Here is a 15,150-nt window from a genome sequence, read left to right as displayed (position 1 = left end):
TCACGGGGCCCCTGCACACGTGACGCGGGCCCAGCTCCGGGCGGTCCCCGGCGGCCTGCGGTGCTCCGGGTCTGAGGGCCGGGGCGTGGGTCTGGGGGCGCCGGGGAGCCGCAGGGCAGTCCCGGGCTCGGGACCCGCGCGGACCCGCCCCGCCTTCCCGGCGCCCCCGCGGCTCCCCCGCCAGGCCAGCCGTGCAGTGTACATGCGTGTCCCACAGAGGATGTGGCGAGGCCCGGGCCTTAGAGGAAGTGCCTTGACTGCAGCCAAAACCCCATGCTAATGCCAGGGCAGCGTCACCAAGCTCTTATTTTTATTCAGCCTTCTCGCCGTTCACGGCCCAGTTCCCTTCTGAACCGCCTTCATACACGTTCTCTGAAATCCACACGTACATGGTGAAATATGCTTCACTGCTCTGTTGCCACGGGAGACGGGGACTTAGACTGCTGCCTGTCCCCGAGCGGAGCCTGAGGAGGGCCATGTGGGCGGCATCAGCTGCACTTAGAGGGGGAGGCGGCTCCCAGCTGAGCTGTGACTTAGTGGGGTGTCCAGGGCTGGGGTGCTCCCGGGCCCAGAGGTCACCATGCTAGAGGCCTGCTCTCAGGAGGGCAGTGTGTGGACATCGGAGTGTTGGTGCAGTGATGGGTGTTGATGGGGTGATACGTAGGGTTGAGGTTCAGCGCAGGGAAGACCCACTGGGTGGGGTGTGGTAGGGTTCAGGGAGGCTCCTGACAGAGATCAGAGTGGTCCTCACTGACCTGGGTGCTCCCATAGCCATGGTGCTGGTCCTCACTGACCCGGGTGCTCCCATAGCCATGGTGCTGGTCCTCACTGACCCGGGTGCTCCCAGAGCCGTGGTGGTGGTCCTCACTGGCCCGGGTGCTCCCAGAGCCGTGGTGGTGGTCCTCACTGGCCCGGGTGCTCCCAGAGCCGTGGTGCTGGTCCTCACTGGCCCGGGTGCTCCCAGAGCCGTGGTGCTGGTCCTCACTGGCCCGGGTGCTCCCATAGCCGTGGTGCTGGTCCTCACTGGCCCGGGTGCTCCCAGAGCCGAGGTGCTGGTCCTCACTGGCCCGGGTGCTCCCATAGCCGTGGTGGTGGTCCTCACTGACCTGGGTGCTCCCATAGCCGTGGTGCTGGTCCTCACTGACCCGGGTGCTCCCCCTAGTGATGTGTTTTGTCACGTACTTGCAGTTCTTCAGTGAACTTATAGTAAGATGACTGGGAGATTTTGTAGCCACTCTAGGAAACCTAATACTAATCTGCACATTTTAGAAACTTTATATGTTTTTATTAGAAGGCAAATTTACAGAGAGAAGGAGATGCACAGAGAAGGCTCTCCCATCCATTGATTCACTCCCCAAGTGGCTGCAGTGGCTGGAGCTGATCTGAAGTCAGGAACCAGGAGTTTCCTCTCGTCTCCCCTGCGGGTGCAGGGTCCCGGACTTTGGGCCGTCCTCGACTGCTTTCCCAGGCCACAAGCAGGGAGCTGGATGGGAAGTGGAGCTGCTGGGACATGAACCGGCGCACACATGGGATGCCTGTGCCTTGGAAGAGGAGGGTTAGTCAATTGAGACATCGTGCCCAGCCTTGCTGTGAACATTTTAAAAACATGATTTCTCACAACACTAGGTGAGAAGCTCTAGCGACGCTGTGTCCACTGCAGTGGAAGTTCCGTGTTGTTCGGAGAGCCCCTGGCCCCTACACCGCAGCGACAGCGGTTAGGAGGAAAGGAGCCGCTCCGATCTCGCAGCTCTGTGAGTGGCAGCGCTGTGAGACTGCACAGCGGGTCACTGACCACACGTTTTCAGGAAAAACTGGACAGAACATATTGGCAAAAGCTACCCCACGTATTTCATATGTGAGGCTGGAGGAATGCTGTCCTGACTGGCCAGGGCAGGTAATTGCTTATACCCTCCTGCCTATTGCTGAGATTCAACCTCTGCCCCCTGCCCCACTGACTGAGCCTCATTCCAGAGAAGTGGAAAGCGGAGTGCCAGAGAAGGCCTTCCAGGAGAAACCCAGGTGGGGAGAGGAGAGGCAGGCCCGGAGAAGGCTTCACTTGGAAGAGGGTGTAGTTAGACGGTCAGCTCCAGAGCTACTGACAAATCATGTGGCTGTTCCACACGAGGACTCGCAGGCACAAAACCCAAGGGCAGCAGTGGGCGCTGCCTTCCTGAGCCACAGCAGCAAGGCTGCTTGGCCCCTGCATCCAGGAATAAAATGGGAAACGTGTTCTTAGCCGAAGTCCTAACCTAGTAAAAATCCCAGCGCATGCGAGAGGAGACCTCTAAAGCTCCAGGTCAACGCTGCGGTGGCAGGATTAGGTTCTAAAAAAACCCAGCAACACCTGTACGGAATGGTCTGATTTGATGATCTTTTCTATAACCATGCAAAAAGGCCAGGGCACAGGAAACTACGCAGGTGTTAGGACCGTGCTGTCAACCTGCACAGGAGGGGGCTGATCACCTCGCGCTGCTGGCTGTCCAGCCTGCTCGCTCCTCCCTGCCGTGTCTGCTCCAGGACTCCTACAGCAGGTGGGGAATGCCAGTCTCCCATCTGTCTGTCCACAGAGGTGTCCCAGAGGGAGAGAGGAAAGAGAGAGAGAGCCAATAAAGAAGTTGCAACTGAGAGAAAGAATGAGCTGAGAAAAGAACGTCTGTAGAGGAGCCTCTGAATGCCTGTCCTCCCAAGGAAAGCTGGGCACGTGGCCTGTCACTCGAACCTCAAGGAGGACACAGAACTCAGTGTTTGATCCTATGGTAGCCAACATACAGCTCGGCCAACAGCCTTTGGAGGGAACCGGGGTGGTGAAAGGCAAGACGAGAGATTTAGCCCGCGTTTGTTGTAGGTATAGAAGCTGAAAGATGACTTCTTAGTTACATGTAAGCCACCGATGGAGGGAGGTTTCTCCTGACTCACTCATTCACAGTTCAAGACTGGGAAACCGCTTTGGTGTGGACGCTGATGTGGGTGGGGGGTGGGGGGATGCCTGCAGAGCAGGCGGCACACCTGAGCCAGGACGGACACCAACAGCACGCATGCCCCTGGCCGTGTGATCTCTCCTGAGAAGGTCACCACGTTGTGGTCACCAGGGCTCGGCCCTAGCAGCCTTCTCCCTTCTCACCGCTTCCCAACAGCTCTGCCGTCAGACACCACGACTGGATTAACTTTTCAACCATAATTGATTAGCTAGTAACCTAAAACGTGGGCGACAAGGCCTGCAGCCCATGGGCACGGGGTGGAGGGGGTGGACACTCACACTAACACACAGATCGGAGCAGGCGGGAGGCGAAGCCTGCAGAAGCTGCACCCGGTGGCGGTGGAACTCTAGAAGCGGAGCCACAGCTGAGCCGCGCTGAGGGCTGCAAGGGGATCTGCCCCGTCCTGCAAGCTGCAAGCTGCCAACAGCCTTCCAGCTGGAAGCCTGACGCTGGGGTGAGCAGAGGCAAGGAGGCGAGCCTGCGGAGGGGCCATGGCTGTGTGTCCTCCGAGAACCAGAGCTGCTGATGGTTTTTTTGAAGAGCGAGACGACAAATAGAAGGCCTCTCTCCATCCGCCTCCCTTGCACATTCTCTGAAATAAACTGAGAATAAGGAAATAAAAAGATTTAGATAAGGAACCTCTTTCCTTTCAAGAGTCAATTGATTATAGTACAACTTATTATCCAGGCCAATTTCTGTCTCCAATTCCTGAGGTGATCGTTTCTTTACTTAAAGAACAAGACAAACAATAAAATAAATAAATAAACATCAAAAACAGATATGAAGTGAAAAACAGTAGTTCCGTGATTGTGGTTTAAATTGCAAAACTGAAGTATTTTGCTGTGAATGGCCCCTTGGAACTTTTGTGTGTTTTGAATCACAGACTGCTGCAACCAGAGCAGACCCAAGCCCATCACTGCCCGCAGCAATCTCAGGAGTGCAGCCTCGATGCAAATCTCAATTTTCCACAAATGCAGAAATCCATCCAGAATTTATATTTTATAATTTTATATTTTGTAATTTATATTTATATATATCAAGGGCCCCTGGATGGCCAAAATAATCTTGAAAAAGAGCAAAGAGGCATTTTTAAAATTTTTCTAAATAATATTTATTTTATTTTTCTAATTGGAAAGGCAGATATACAGAGAGAAGAGAAACAAAGAAAGATCTGTCTGCTGATTCACTCCCTACGTGGCTGCAACGGCTGGAGCTGAGCCAGTCTAAAGGCAGCCAGCAGCCAGTGGCTTCTTCCGGTATCCTGTGTGGGTGCAAGGTTCCGAGGCTTTTTTTTTTTAAAGATTTATTGATTTTTATTGTAAGTCAGATATACAGAGAGGAGGAGAGACAGAGAGGAAGATCTTCCATCTGCTGATTCATTCTCCAAGTGACTGCAATGGCCAGAACTGAGCCGATCTGAAGCCAGGAGCCAGGAGCCTCTTCCAGGTTTACCATGCAGGTACAGGGTCCCAAGGCTTTGGGCAGTTCTTGGCTGCTTTCCCAGGCCACAAGCAGGGAGCTGGATGGGAAGTGGGACTGCCGGGATTGGAACCAGTGCCCATATGGGATCCTGGCGTGTTCAAGGCTACCATGCTGGGCCCGGTCTCAAGGCTTTGGGACATCCTCTACTGCTTTCCCAGGCCACAAGCAGGAAGCTGGATGGAGTGGAGCAGCTGGGATATGAACTGACACACATATTAAGATCCCAGCACTTGCAAGGTGAGGATTTAGCCACTAGGCTATCATGCTGGGCTCAAGACAGAGGTTTTATACGCTTTGTGATTTCAAAACATAGCACAAAACTACAGTAATCAAAATGACATTGTACTGGCATAAGGACAGACATAGATCAACAGAACACACAGCTCAAATGAAAAAAAAAGCGTACAGAGTCCAATAACTGACAGGATTCCAGCGCTACGTACTCAGGAAAGGAGTCCATTAAACAGAGAACTCCGAGGAAACTGGGAATCTACATGCGAAACAATGACGTCAGGCCTTTATCATCCACCTTATGCAGATTCCTGCAGCTCCAGAGCTAAAGCCAAGGAGTACTTTAAGTCTCTGAAATGAAAGGATTCTCTGTAGAGACAGAGCCGTGGTGACTGCTGTTTGATCCTGGACTTGTCAGGACCGTGCCCTGGCGTTGTCACGCTAAGACAAGCACACTCCTCAGTCTGTGATGCTAGGGTGCTGTCTCCCCTTCTTCCAGGTTAGTTCTGCTCAACTGTCCGGGCAGTCGCTCAGGGCAGGGACGTGGCCGCTGTGTTCTAAGAAGGAACGCATACTTGTCTCTCGTTTTTACAGAGGGCTGAGCAATCTTCAGACTGTGTAAACGCAGCGTTTACATGTGTTACACAATCAGTAACATTCTTTCCCCGGGCAGTTTTCTGGTTCATTCTACAAGTAACACTCAAAGTCCTTGGTGAAGTTTTGATTTGCAGATTGAAAGGCCGGAATTTGACCTCATGCTTCTGGTTTGCTTGGTATTTGGAAATCTTGATAAAATTGAATTATGAGTGCGCCTCCTTCCCCCCGCACCCCCGGCTCACCTCTTCACGCCACAGAACACTCCGCAGTCCTGAGTGGAGAGACACAAAGCCTCCATCAGCCCCTCCACCTTCTCGTTCCCAAGTCACTCCCTTTTCCTCCAAGTTTTCATTCCCCACTCCCCCTTTTATTTAAATACATAATGTGAGGGAACTTCACAAAGTTCTTGGAGAAATAAAGATGTGTTTATTTTGTTGCAAAAATATTTCAAAATTCATATATTATTTTTCCTTTTAAAAAGCAGCTTATTCATTTGTCTCAAAAGCAGAGAGAGTGTGAGGGAGACAGTATGTTCTCTTGCTCAAAGTCATACTCCGCAGATGGCCAAACCCGAGAACATAATCCATCCGGGTCTGTCCTGTAAGTGGCAGCAACCCAAATGCTTGAGCCGTCATCACTCCCAGGACTAGCCGAGAGCTGGGGTCGGGAGCCAGGGGCAGGCACCATGCCCAGGGTGCCCGCTAGCCGAGAGCTGGGGTTGGGAGCCAGAGGCTGGCACTGCGCCCAGGGTGCCCACTAGCCGAGAGCTGGGGTCGGGAGCCAGGGGCAGGCACCATGCCCAGGGTGCCCGCTAGCCGAGAGCTGGGGTCGGGAGCCAGGGGCAGGCACCATGCCCAGGGTGCCCGCTAGCCGAGAGCTGGGGTCGGGAGCCAGAGGCTGGCACTGCGCCCAGGGTGCCCGCTAGCCGAGAGCTGGGGTCGGGAGCCAGGGGCAGGCACCATGCCCAGGGTGCCCGCTAGCCGAGAGCTGGGGTCGGGAGCCAGGGGCAGGCACTGTGCCCAGGCCCTCCCTGCAGTGTGGGAAACAGACATTCTAAACATCCACCCCCATCATGAAATTGCTGAAGACCCCTCATAAAAAAATAATTGTCTATTAATATCTGGACAACTCAAATTTAGAAGATATGCCGTTTGAGTAGTTCTTAGAGCAATGGCAGGCCGTACTTGGTGCACTCTCCCTTAGCAGCTAGTAGGATCTGTTTGTGGGACGATGGGGGCATGGGAGAGTACGCATAAGGCCTGATGCCCTTTTGAGATCAGCTCCATCATGCGGGACTCGAAGCTCTAAAAAGTTTACCTTGGCTGTGAGTACCTCCCCTTCTTCCTCTGACACAGTCTTACCTTTAGCAGATTCTCTCTGCCCAGCTCCCTAGCCTGTGGAGGGCCTGCTAAACTTGGCTGCACAAAAGTGTGCCACCCAAATAAAAGAATTTAGAGTTGTTCCAACTGTAGGTACAATTTATGAAAATATAAAGGCATGCATGTACTGTGAATCCCAAATGGAACCTTGAGGGCAGGGGACTCCAGTTTGTCCAACACATGATCTGGTTTGCTCACTTGGTAAATATTTACTGTTCGCAAAGAACAAATACCACGAAGCTGGCCTTTGTGTTTCATTGGTTGGGAGGGAACTAGCTGAGACCAAGTCAAGCGTCTTGACCTTTCCTACCTCATGTTTGTATTTGTATTTCAGCCTTAGATCCTAAATTGGAGCCAGAAAGACTGTGGGCCGCTGGAGGAAACAAGCTCTGAGAACGAGCCCAGGGATGCGCACACTGCAAGAGTTTCATAACTTTTCAGTTACGTTGACCCGCACTCTGCAGGGCAAGCAGTGACCTGCCGAAGAAGAGGCAAACCTGGGAATCTGGGCTCAGCTCCAAGCTTTCCTCCAAGATTTGCTGCCCCTTCCAGGCTGCTGGAACATGCTAAAACGTCATCCTTGTGGGGTAGGGTTTTGAGGGGAGTGGCGTTCTCCCCTTTATAAGGCACCTGCTTCCTGTGAGGTCATCACATGGTTTTAGGGGGCGCGGGGGGCTCATTCTTCAGACACACGAAGGTTGAACCATCTTTCTTCCCCCTAAGAGATGATCACCTTTAGGTTTTGTATTTAGTTACACGATTCATTTCGTGTTAGTTTTTCACAAAATGTCACGTGTAAGCCAGACAGTCCCACGACGCTGTGTACACGACTGTATTTACGTTTGAATATCCAAAGTTGCAGTACCACTTCTTAAGGATATTATAATCTCTCCCTTTGATTCCTTCTGCATTTTTTGTTAAAAAAATGAACTGGCTGTAAACATAAGTAGAAGGGCTTATTTCTAGACTTGAAATTTCACCTCACTGCTTTGCCTGCAGTACAGTTCCATTCTGTCATTAACTTGACTGCTCTGGCTTGAAATCACAGTGTGAGAACTCCAAGGTTTTTTGTTTTGTTTTACTTTATTTTTTGGACATCTTGGCTCCTTTCGTTTTCAATATGAAAATTTGAATCAGCTTGTCTGAATCTGCCAAAAATCCTGCGGGAGCTTTGATCGGGGTTATGTTTACTAAAGGATTTGGGGGAAAATCAGTGCTTATCAATATTGAATCTTCCAACGCGTGAACACCGTATGTCTGTATAACTATTTAGGTCTTTGTTTTCATCTTCCATGTTCAGCAGATTTATTTATTGTTATTTGAAAAGCAGATTTTACACAGAGAAAAAGAGACGTAGGGGAGGTCTTCCATCCAAATGATTGCAACAGCCGAAGCTGAGCTCATCTGAAGCTGAGAGCCAGGGGTTTCTTCCAGGTCTCCCATGTGGGTACAGGGCTCCAAGGACCTAGGCTGCCCTCTGCTGCTTTCCCAGGCCCTAAGCAGGGTGCTGGATGGGAGCGCAGCAGCCAAGACACGACGCTGTGCCCATATGGGACTCTGGTGTTACAGGTGGAAGATTAGCATGCTATGCCACTGTCAGCCCCTCCACTTGTTTACATTCCTAAAAGGAAAGCATTTAACCTTTTGCTAGTTTTTTTCTAGATGTGTCGTGATAGGTTAAGGAAGTCCTCCTGTGCCTTTTTGCCCTTGTCTGCTGAGAATATTTATCGTTTTTATTATTATTATGCAGGTAAGTTCATTGCAACATGTTTCCTACACCCGGTGAGCTTCTCACGTATTTTCATTGGAGTGTTGGCTTACATCGATTGCAAGGCTCTTACAATATTAGGCTGAGTACCACTTGTCATGATATATATTAAACATAACATTGGATTTAGTTTGCTAATATATTGCTAGCAAAAATATTTGCATCGTATTATACAATTATAATTATGTATTATACAATAGATATAAAATATGTTCATGAGAGATTTGGCTTTGAAAAAAATTTTTTTTCCATATTGGCTTCTATTGGGTAATTCTCCCTTCACAAAGTGGATGGGGTGGTAGTCCTTGCCTTCTTCTGGAAGGAATTATGCAGAATTATTTCATCAATATTTGACAGATGACTAAAATCCTCGCCTTGTATCTGCCAGTATCCCATAGGATGCTGGTTCATATCCCAGCAGCTCCACTTCCCATCCAGCTCCTTGCCTGTGACATTGGAAAGCAGTCGAGGACGGCCCAAAGCCTCGGGAATCTGCACCCACGTGGGAGACCGGGAAGAAGCTCCTGCTTCCAGACTTTGAACCTGCTCGGCTCTGGCTATTGCGGCCAATTGGGGTGTAAACCAGCAGACAGAAAATTTGTTCCTCTGTATCTCCTTTTCTCTGTATATCTGTATTTCCAATAAAAAAATTAAAACAAATCTTGAAAAAAAATATTTTATAGGAAAGGCAGATTTACAGATCTGATCTGGAGCTGAGCTGATCTGAAACCAGGAGCCTCTTACGGGCCTGACACATGGGTGCAGCGTCCCAGGGTTTTTGGCTGTCCTCCACTACTTTCATAGGCTCCAAATAGGGAGCTGAATTAAAAGTGGAGCTGCTGGGACACAAACCAGCACCCATGGGACCCCAGGGCTTGAGAGGAGGATTAGCCACTGCGGCCACTGCACTCGGCCCTAATTCATTCTTTTTCTTCTCATCTTCCTTTTCACTTTTTTCCCAGCCTATTTTCTCTATTCTCTTTTAAATTTTCTTTGTCTTGAAAGATCCGTAATTGTATCTTTTAGATAAATGAAGTTGTATATTTTTACTTTAAAAATATTATAATTATTATAGAGAATTTGGAAATGTTCAAAAATTTAAAACAAGAAAAATTCCCCGATAGTCTCAGCATCCACAGAGAAAGACAGTTACGTTTGTAGGTGTAACCTTGAGCGCACAGAGCAGGAGGCTGGATTGGAAGGGGAGCAGCTGAGAGTCCAGGCAATACGCTAGTGAGTGGGGTGTAGATTTCCCAACTGATGGTGTGAGACTGAGGTGCTAAAATAAGGAGCTAAGTAGTATTGAGCGGCTCGAAGTGTGCTAGGTAATAGACAAATGGCAAAAATATGTAAGTGTTAAAAGATAACATTAGATAATTATAGAGATTAAGGTCAAGGGATAGCATTAAATAAGTAGCTGGTAATAAGGTAATTAGAACGAACATGCAGGTGTTAAGAGATAGCAACTAGTAGATGGTCGGATAAGTAATGGTAATTAGAACATGGGATAAATGATGTTAGAATAATGCTGATTGACTGATTGCTAAGCTAACCCTAAGTTTGGCTTCTGTGATTAGTACACCACTTGCTATAAAGGGAACCAAGGTAAAGCCATGCCAGGCATGGGCAGGCCTCTGACAGGCTGGGCCTAAGTGTCAGTCCCTAGGATTGAGGCACCTGCTTCCCCCAAGTTGGCTGCCACACACCCTAGACAGGACCGACCAATCAGAGGGGACTTGAAAGGTCCCTAGTCATCAGGGACCCCTGGGGTGGGTGCGGTTAAGGGAGAGACTGACCACCAGAGTGGTCATGGAGATAGAAACTGGTCAATTACAATCTTGCCAATGCCTGTTCGTAGAATCCATGGCTCATTTCTGAAACTGCAGCCAAAACCCTTTATGAACTATGTGAAATGTATGGTCAGGGTCTTTGTCAAGACTCCACTGTGTTGGATGAGACTTGGACCCTAGTGTGCTAGCAATAAAGTTCCTTTGCTTTTGCATTATCTTGTGTGGAACTCCTCTGTTCAAGACGGTGGGATAAATTCCGGACCCTGTGGTGCCAGCCAATTATTCTTTCCATAAAACACTGTTGTTGGTGTGCTTCATTCACCAGTGACATAAGTATGAGATAATGGGGTCTGAGCCAGGAGACGGGGACTTTATCTGGATCTCCGTGAAGACGGTGTGTTTCAAGTACTTATGCCAACACCTGCCGTCCTCCGCGGTGTGCGACTCTAGAAAGTTGGATTGGAAGTGGAGTCACCAGGACGGGCATTCGCAGGCAGGTGGGTGTGGGCACTCCAAACCTCCCCAGCTGTTCTGCAAGGTGAACTTCTCATTGTTAGGATAAGATGTTCTCACTGGCTGGGAGTGTAGTGGTAAATACCCGCCAGGAATCTGCCCTGAGGACAGCATTAATCTTTCCCTTTGCGTGCCTGAGGACCAGCTGGGGAGAAGGGCAGGACTAGGCCGGGCCTGTCACACCACGCTGCTCTGAGATTGTCAGTTTTACATCCATTTGTTCCCTTCAAAAGATTTTGCTTTTTAACCTCTTAGTAAGTATCCAAAATTGTGATAAAAGGAAATAGCAGATGCTCACAGCTAATAGGGAGTCCTTCAAACCGTGTGAAAAGATTGATTTTTAAAAGACAAGCTTACTATGGCGGCAAAAACTTCAAAACCCACGCATGTAAGGAGTCTTGAAAGTGTTCATAAAAATGAGCCTTAAAATAAACTGATCTTCAGTTCCCCATAATCGTAGGATTGGTGTGAGTAGCTACTCCTCTTCCTCGCAGATCCAAACCATGTGAGCCAAGGGGTCCTGGGTCTGAGGCTGGAGACGTGTGAGGAGACTTCATGGAGGACATGCTGTAAAAGGCAGGAGCCTGGGGCTCTGTCCAGGTCTTTCAGTGTGGCTGGTGGGGACCAAAGTCCTTGGGGTTCGTCTGCTGGAGCTTGGTAAAGAGGTGACTCAGAACTGGAGCAGTCGGAACTTGAACCAGTCTACGTAGGCGATGCCAATCTGGCAGGCAGTGGCCTAGTCCACTGGGCCATGTCCCGGGCCCCAAGAAGCAAGCTCGCTAGTTATTCATTTATTATCTTCTACCTAGGAGCATACTCTTTATGCACAAATTCAGCTGAAGCAGATTCGGGAGTGTCTGCAAAGGCGGGCGTCCTGAACACACAAGGCAGAGCCAAGCAGGCGAGAGGGGGGTGGGCTGTGGGGCCAAGGGGAGGTGCCGGCTGTGCTTAGGGTCGGGGTGGCACTGGGAGTGCCAGGGACGCCAGGGGCCACCTGCTGTGACCGTATGCGACAACAATCATACTGGGCAAGGAGGCTTGTATTTCCATTTTCCTCCTTCATTGTTTTTGGCAATCCAGGCATTTCTCATGGGACTTTGAACACTTCCAAGTGGTTATGAAACTACTTAGAATTAAAGATGTGGTAATTCTATGGCGCGAGTACTCAACCATTAGGATTATACCAATGTACTCTGTATTTAAACCTAAGACACTGTGAATTGATAAGTTACCGCAGCTGGAGGTGTCATTGGTCTACTGATTATTTAACTTCTTTGAACAAAATACTTGGTTTCAGACTGGACTAAGAAAGAGAAGGAAGCTGATTTCTCACGAGCTTGAACCTGTGTTCTGGTCTGAAGGTTGTGGTGAGTGTAGTCCGCAGGACTGCCCCGTGGACGCGGCAAGGCCTGGCAGAGAGGGGCTGGCAGGCACCAGCGTAAGGAGAGGGACATGCTGAGTCCTATGGGAGCCGTGATGCTGCGTGAATGTGTCGCAGTGTCAAACTATAGATGAGTATTGCATATTACTCAGACGTAAGAAGATAAAACCCTTAAGAAAGAAAACAGTGGCTATAGCATCATTTTCAGGTAATATGGAATTACTATATAAATATTTTGAAATATGCAGATTTAGTTTTAAAAAAAAGATTAATTTATTTTTGTTTGAAAGACAACTTTACAGGGAGGAGAGGTGGGAAGAAAGATCTTCTATCATTGCTTCACTCCCTAAGTGGATCCAGGGGATGCAGTGGCTCCTAGCCGAAGCCAGGAGCCAGGGGTCTCCTCTGGGTCCCCCCCATGTGGGTGCAGGGGCCTAAGGCCTTGGGCCATCCTCTGCTGTTTTATTCCAGGTCACAAAGAGGGAGCTGGCTGGGAAGTGGAGCAGCTGGGACATGAACTGGCGCTCATGTGGGATGCCGGCCCCACAGAGCACCAGCTGCTACACCAGGGTGCCTGCCCTCAGCTTTTTTTATTTTTATTTTTTTTAAGGCTTGCAGTCCAACAAGGGAGACAGAACCGAGAGAGAAAGATCGATAAATACATGAATTATGCTAAATCCTGGGAAGGAACCGAGCCAGGGCTGCCAAAGCAGGGCAAGCTTGGATGGAGACAAAACTTGGCAGCCGGTGTCTGTTAACAGGAGCCTGAGGGACAAAAACAAGCCAGCATGCAGCGAGCTCTGATAAGAACACTTTAGGCAGCAGGTGTGCCGTGTGGGACGCCCCTGAGGCCACAGAGTTCCTTAGTGATGGGCTGAAGGCTGGCTGGCTGGCACAAATCCTGGGAGACTGACCACGGGGGAATGCCCCCTCGGGAAGGGCACAGATCCTGGGAGACCGACCACGGGGGAATGTCGGTCCTGTCTAGGGTGTGTGGCAGCTGGATCGGAAATGGAGCAGCCAGGACTAGAACTGGCACCCGTATGGGTGCTGGCTTTAGGGGTGAAAGGCTTACCAATTACGCCACATAACAGTTCCTCACATGAATTTCTTGGGTTTTAATCCTTGTCTCGGGGGATGCTTTGGGAAAAATATAAAACTAAGAAATAAAATTTATTTTTATTTTTTTAAAGATTGATTTTTATTATTTTTTATTGGAAAGGCGGATATACAGAGAGGAGAGACAGAGAGGAAGATCTTCCGTCCAATGACTCACTCCCCAAGTGAGCGCAACGGCCGATGCTGTGCCGATCCAAAGCCAGGAGCCTCTTCCGGGTCTCCCACATGGGTGCAGGGTCCCAAAGCTTTGGGCCATCCTCGACTGCTTTCCCGGGCCACAGGCAGGGAGCTGGAAGGGAAGCAGGGCTGCCGGGATAGAACCGGGCGAGGACCTTAACCACTGGCGCCACCGCGCCGGGCCCAAGAAATAAAATTTAAGATGAAATTCAGGGAAGGTTTGCGCGTGTAGGTAAACGAATGTTCTCGTCAAGTCCGTCGTGGACTCTGGAGAGGGTATCGAGTACCCTGAACGTGGACCCAGGCCTGACTTGGCACCTCTGCGGCTGTCTCCCGAGACACGACTTTGGCTTTGCCGTTTTCTGTGCATCTACTTTTAAAGTGTGAGAAAGTGCAACCGACACCGCCCTCAGCGTTTGAGAAACTTCTGTTTCACACACACGAGGTGCAGCACAGCAAGCAATGGAAGGCGGATTCCTTTCAGCAGTAACTATGAGCCGCTAGAAGCCTTCCCGACAAGGCAGGAAACCCACACGGTGGATCCATCCACTCTTCTTCCCGTCGCTGGTCATGGGAAGACTTCGGATGCGTTGTACACTGCACTAGCCCGTGGGAGCTGTAGTAACAAAATGCCATCAGGTGTGATTTAAAGTGTGGCTGTGGAATTGTCTTTTCTCACTTCTAGGGACTGGAAAGTCCAGTATGGTGAGGACCAGGCCTGTGTCCTAGTGAGCACTGGGCAGCTGTGTCCTGGCGAGGGCTGGGCAGGTGTGTCCTGGCGAGGGCCGGGCCGGTGTGTCCTGTTGAGGGCCGGGCAGGTGTGTCCTGGCGAGGGCCGGGCAGCTGTGTCCTGGTGAGGACCGGGCCGGTGTGTCCTGTCGAGGGCCGGGCAGGTGTGTCCTGGCGAGGACCAGGCAGCTGTGTCCTGGCGAGGACCGGGCAGCTGTGTCCTGGCGAGGGCCGGGCCGGTGTGTCCTGGCGAGGGCCGGGCCGGTGTGTCCTGGCGAGGACCGGGCAGCTGTGTCCTGGCAAGGACCGGGCAGCTGTGTCCTGGCGAGGGCTGGGCAGGTGTGTCCTGGCGAGGGCTGGGCCGGTGTGTCCTGGCGAGGACCGGGCAGCTGTGTCCTGGCGAGGGCTGGGCCTTTGGCTGGGGGGCTGTTACTGTTTGCCATTTTGTCCCGTGAGGCATTTGATGGCTCTCCCAGCCAAGAACAGCCTATCAGCTGACACTGTGGGCATTGCTGTGTTTCCTTCTTCCTGCTGAGAAATTAGACTTCCTGAACCAAAGTCCTGTGTGAGCGAGCTCGGGCCAGGCCTCCCCTGAGACTCCAGGATCAGTGATCAGGATGGCATCACGGGTGCCAGGCTCTGCGGACAAGGATTTTTATCCCCCTGGCTTTGAGCAGTTTGCATGTCTTTAAAACCATGAGCATTTCATGACCTTAAGTCCTTTGAAGCAAGGAAACACTTAACTGCCTAGTGTAGAGCTCTGGCACGGCAGGCTAAGCCGGCATTCCACATCAGAACACTGACCCAGCTCCCTGCCGGTGTGTCTGCAAAAGCAGTGGAAAACGGGCCCCTGCCACCGCCATGAACACCTGCCTGGGCTTCTGGGCTCATAACCTTGGCCTAGCCCAGTCGCAGCTCTGGTGGTCATCTGGCGAGTGAACCAGTGGATGGAAGGACTCTCTCTCTTTCTCTCTCCCCCTCTTTCTGTTTCTCCCTTTCTCTGTGT

At 50.7% G+C, this 15,150-nt stretch overlaps 1 pseudogene; it reads right to left on the bottom strand.

Moving 5' to 3' along the window:
• Positions 1-713: 713 nt before the first annotated feature.
• The window catches only part of LOC121159226, a 70,322-nt pseudogene continuing 55,885 nt past the window's right edge, over positions 714-15,150 (bottom strand).

This window comes from Ochotona curzoniae, unplaced genomic scaffold, assembly GCF_017591425.1.
Source record: "Ochotona curzoniae isolate NIBS_2020 unplaced genomic scaffold, NIBS_Ocur_1.0 contig_4105, whole genome shotgun sequence".
Taxonomy (NCBI): domain Eukaryota; kingdom Metazoa; phylum Chordata; class Mammalia; order Lagomorpha; family Ochotonidae; genus Ochotona; species Ochotona curzoniae.
Note: the sequence above shows the minus strand (reverse complement) of the source record. Positions and strands in the feature narration are given on the sequence as shown.